Here is a 5,809-nt window from a genome sequence, read left to right as displayed (position 1 = left end):
ACCTACCACAAAAGCCATGTCAACGGCTTCCCAAATCTGCTCCTTTATATCCATGGGGATTTCAGCCCATTTCTTGTCCACAAGTGGGACTCTGGAGCGTGCCAACACACCAATGTAGGATTGCATCTCAGTATGTGCAGGCCACATCCTTTCCCCCTTTTATTGTACTCAACAACTGGCTTGATTTTCTGCAATTTTCTCTTCACAACACGAGGCATTGTGCTCATACCTCGACCTGACTTTGAATCCTCAGAAATTGTTGTCGTGCTTTGGTTGGTTTTGTCTCAGCAGATGAAACAAACTTCATCTTCTTCAAGGGCTTGTCTTGAGGAGTTACCATTCCAAGCTCCTTACCTCCATTTTTTTTGGAGCCAGAGTCCTTACTTTGGTCTTGAGAAACCATGGTTACAGAAAAAACAAACCTACAAGTGAAAATATTTCAGGAAAAAAATTAGAACACAAACGACGGTTATTTATAAAATACGACGTATGATAAGATTTTACACGACGTAATAAATGTTTAAAACGAGAGTATTTAAACAATGACGAAACAATATTAAAGAAGATGTAATAAGAACTTATTACGGCGATATTTACACGACGTCATGATATTCAAATTCACACGACGTAAATATTAATATAACGTCGTGTTATGGATATTCACACGACGTAAATAATAAGCTACCGTCGTATTTATAAGAAACCAAAAACATTTTTCTTTCTCTGTGAATGTTTGATTGCAGGTTTAATTTCTCTGAAACATGGTTTTTGTTTTTCCTAATTTGATAAAATACAAAGAAAAAGAAAGAAAGGTTTGGCATCTTTTATAGACGACGGTATCTTAGTATAACGTCGTGGTATGGATATTCACACGGCGTCAATAATAAGATACCGTCGTCTATATAAGATACCAAACCCTATTTTCTTTGTCTTTGTATTTTATCAAATTAGAAAACGAAAACCATGGTTCAGAGAAATCAAACCTGCAATTAAACAAGCAAATAAAAAATTGACCGTCATTTTAAAAACAACTTAGATCAATTTTAAGACGACGCTAGGACGACTGACGAACCGTCGTGGTCTACATATTTAACCACGTAAATAAGAAGCTACCGTCGTCTTATTTAGTTGAATTAGTTGTGTTCAAAGTTGGAAACTTTCCCTCTCTGTCTGTGTATTTTATCAAACTTGGAAAGAATAAAAATGATTTTCGCCAGAAAAAAGGTAAAAAGATTTTGAAAACAAAAACCGTATGAGCATGCAAAATAGCAACAAAAATAGTGAGAAATGAAAGCTTACCTCAATCTTTCTCTCGGAGTTTGGTGTTTAAGTTCAAAGACGACGACAAAGACGAGAGGAAGACGATGAGATACTCTGATAGTGCTCTAACAAGGAAAAAAGACGAAAAGTTTTCTCTAGGAGATTGAAATTTTTTCTCGGGTTTGGAAACAGTGCATGTGTAAGTCAGTAGACGAAAAGTTGTATATGTATACAAACCGTTTCATAGTAATAAGACGGCGGTTTACATAGAATGACGACGTATTAATAGACAAACTACAACGATAATTTGAACTTAGGACGTGGTAAATAAATACGATAGTAGTGTTGTAGGTACCGCCGTAGTAAACTCCTAAATAAAAGTCGATAAATCAATATCTCGCGTCATGGTAGAATAATTTAACACGACGGTTTTTTGTAATTTACCGACGTTTATTTTTATAATATACGTCTTTTGTTGTAATATACCGACGTGGAATTTTGTAAATAGACGGCGGTTTTTGTAAGGACCGCCGTTGGTTTTAAAAATTTATTGTATAAATTTGTCGCTTTCTTTCAGTTTCAGTTTTCATTTAGGTTTCCAAGTTCTTCCTCTCTCAAAGACACTCTCTCTCACATCTCGAAGACAATAATTTGGATGTCTTTCTCAAAGAGAAATGGAGCTTACTCTCCAACAAATCTATGTCCACAAGAGGAAGCTTGTCAATCCTGATAGGAGACTTAGTGCTTCTGAATACTCCTTGCTTTCCATCAAAAGAGATGCAAGCCTAACCTCCACTCGCTGTCGAAGGAAAGTTCGCTTCTCAGGAAACCAAGATCGATGTCACCTCTGCTAAGAAGATCCGTCAGGTTTGTGATAGAAGAAGATGGGTTATCGGCATTAGTGAAGAAGATGGGTTATCCGTAGAGCTTCTGAAGAAGAAGATGGGTTTTCAAGAATGCGATAAAGAATAGAAATGGCTTCAGAAAGAGAACGGTTAAAGAAATTGAAACAACGATGGTTTTATGTTCTACCGACGTCTTTTTGTAAACTAAGACGACGTAATAATTTTTTTCACGACATGTATTCGTTTTTAAAACGTCTTATGTGTAATATAACCGACGTGGATTGTATTTTTATAATTATAAATAGAATTTTTTTCCCTTGTTCTTTCAGTTTATTTTTCAAAAACAGTGCCTTATAAATAGAGTTTTTTCCCGAGGAAATTAAAGTTCTAGAATTTGTAAAGTTTCTTATCTGGGGGACTGATTTAAATCAAATACAAATATAAAAAACAACGACTGTTTGTTGTTATACCGTCGTCTTTTAAACTAAACGAACGCAATATTTTTTTCGCGACGTGGATTCGTTTTTCAAACGTCGTTATGTGTAATATAACCGACGTGGATTTTATTTTTATAATAATAAATATAATTTTTTTCCCTTGTTCTTTCAGTTTATTTTTCAAAAACAGTGCCTTATAAATAGAGTTTTTTTCCCGAGGAAATTAATGTTCTAGAATTTGTAAAGTTTCTTTTCTGGGGGACTGATTTAAATCAAATACCAATATAAAAACAACAACTGTTTGTTGTTATACCGTCGTCTTTTTAAACTAAAGCGACGCAATATTTTTTTCGCGACGTGGATTCGTTTTTCAAACGTCGTTATGTGTAATATAACCGACGTGGATTTTATTTTTATAATTATAAATATAATTTTTTTTCCCTTTTTCTTTCAGTTTATTTTTCAAAAACAGTGCCTTATAAATAGAGTTTTTTTTCCCGAGAAAATTAATGTTCTAGAATTTGTAAAGTTTCTTTTCTGGGTGACTGATTTAAATCAAATACGAATATAAAAACAACGACTGTTTTTTGTTATACCGTCGTCTTTTCTTGTCGTCTTAAGTAAGACTAAAACGACGTAATGTATTTGTTAACCGACGTGGATTATTTTTGTTAAACGTCGTTATGTGTAATATAACCGACGTGGATTTGGTTTTTTAATTATAAATAGGGTTTTTTTTCACGGGTGCTTTCAGTTTTAGTATTCGATTAGGGTTTCAACTTCTTCTTGCCCCTTTCTCTGTCTCACCTCATCTCTTGGGAGGCAATTGCTTGAATGTTGGTTTGTGTGTATGTTTGTGTATCTGATTCACAAACATACACACATCACCAATTTTCAAAAAATTGTCTCTCTGATTGCAAATCTGTGGCTGCCGTCGTGAAGTTTTAGGAGGCAATTGTTTGGATGTTGATGTGTGTGTGCGTTTGTGTAGATACACAAATGCACACACATCATCCACTTCCAAAAAATTGTCTTTCGATTGCAAATCTGAGGCTGCCGTCGTCAAATTTCATAATCAATTTTTTGGATGTTAATGTGTATGTGCGTTTGTGTATCTCAAAGACACAAATACACATACATCATTAACCTCTAAAGTATTGTCTTTCTGGTAAGATTATGATGAGCAACAGAGTTCCATCTTGTAAGATTTCCTAACCCTTGTGATCTCAGAAAAATCTGATTATGTCGGCGGTTTTCTATATAAACCGTCGTGGTTATTTCAATTCTTGTCATTAAGTAGATCTACCGACGTAGGATAACAAAATCCAAGAAATAAATTGTTAAAAAAAATTCTTATTCAGACGGCGGTTTAAATATAATGTATGACGTATAAAGTGGATAAATACGACGTTAAATTGTATAATACGTCGTTAAATGAAAACCCCAACTTGGTGAGATTTAAAGATATCGTCGTAGAAATACGAGAAAGACGTCGTTATATTTATCTTTGCTGTAGTTGTACATTAATTCAATACGGCGATATTTTGTATTTTACCGCCGTCGATTTATTTGTAATTATACGGCGCCTTATACGAAAACTTGGTCGTGTTAATTTCTGGGTAAAAACGGCGGCTTTTTTTGAAATCGTCGTCTTTAATTTCTACGTCGGTCGGTTCATAACTTCTGCCGTTATCGTTGGCTATCACCACTTGAAAATCCTATTTCAATAAGACGTCGGTTTTTTAATTAAGTACGTCGTGTTTTAGGAACAGCCATTTGAATCTCCATTTTTTAGTTGTCTAAGGTGTTATTACACGGCGGTTTTTTAAAACCGTCGTCTTTTAAAAAACAACGACGGTTTTCACTTAGACCGTCGTGTTTTTCTGGTCGTCTTTTTCACTTTTTGTAGTAGTGAAAGAAGTTCTTTGACTTTTACTTTCAATCTCCTAACAACTTTAGTGTGTTCATCAGACCAAGGAACTGGGTTCTTTTTCAACCTTTGATATAATAATTTTGAGTCATGAGCTAAATCTTTATAAAAATCTTTTATGTAATTGAGACTTCCTATGAACCTTTGTAACTGTTGCTTATCCCTAATTTCATCAAGGAACTTATCAGCAAAGGATATTGCTCGATCAATCGGAACTATTAGTCCCTTATTAATATTATGTCCCAAAAAGTGAACTTTTGAAGAAAATACTTTCATTTTCTTTGCCGATACTACTAATCATGCATGTTTCACAACTTTCAAGAAAATATTCAGATGTTTAAAGTGCTGTTCCAAAGAATTAGAATAGACTAAAACATCATCAATATAAACAATGGTGAAAGCAGTGTAAGGATTAAATATATCATTCATAATATTTTGAAATTCAGAAGGAGCATTTTTCAATCCAAAAGGTAGAACGTTCCATTCGTAATGTCCAAAGGGGACATTAAAAACTGTTTTGTACCTGTCCTTATCGGTGATCTGGATTTGCCAATATCCTGATTTCATGTCGAATTTTGAAAAGATGACTGCCTTATTTAGTCTATCCAAAAGATCCTTCTTATTAGGTATCGGATATCTAACCCATTTCAAGGCTTTATTTAGAGGTTTGTAATTTATCACCAATCTTGGTACTCCTCTTTCTAATTCAATATGCTTTTCGACATAAAAAGCGGAACAGCTCCAAGGAGATGAGCTTTTCCTGATTAACTTCTTATTTAATAAATCTCGTATTTCATATTTACAAATTTCCATCAGCCTAGCATTCATTTGAATTGGCCTGGCTTTGGTTGGGATTTTCTTTTCATCAAAATGAGGCTCATAGGGTAATTCAATGCCTTATTCTATTCCAAAAGGCATTGGGTATTTCAACACAAACTTGACTTTCGAACATCTTTTGGATTTCATCAATTTTTTCTTTTATCTTGCTATTTTGCAACTGGTCTTCTATTCTCTTATGTTGCAGTTCTTCTTTCAAATGGTACAAATAGTTTTCTTTCCTTTTTATTTTTTCTTAAATTTCATTAATATACTTGTGCTCTGGTGGTTGAGAAAACCTAAAGATTATAGGTTGACCTTTTATCTCAGTTCTAATTCCTTCTTCCTAAACAGAAAAAGGATAAAGCATATTAATGAATGGTGTTCCTAATATAAGAGACTAGTTTAAACCTTTCACCAGAATAAAAGGAGTTTCAAAACAAATACCCTAATTGAGCACAACAACGTTAGACAATTTAAATTGAATTCCCATTTTTTGGCTATTAACGGCTGTATGTAGA

This window comes from Prunus mume, linkage group LG8 (genome assembly GCF_029339155.1).
Source record: "Prunus mume cultivar Tortuosa linkage group LG8, ASM2933915v1, whole genome shotgun sequence".
Classification (NCBI taxonomy): Eukaryota; Viridiplantae; Streptophyta; class Magnoliopsida; order Rosales; family Rosaceae; genus Prunus; species Prunus mume.
This window is presented reverse-complemented; position numbering follows the sequence as displayed.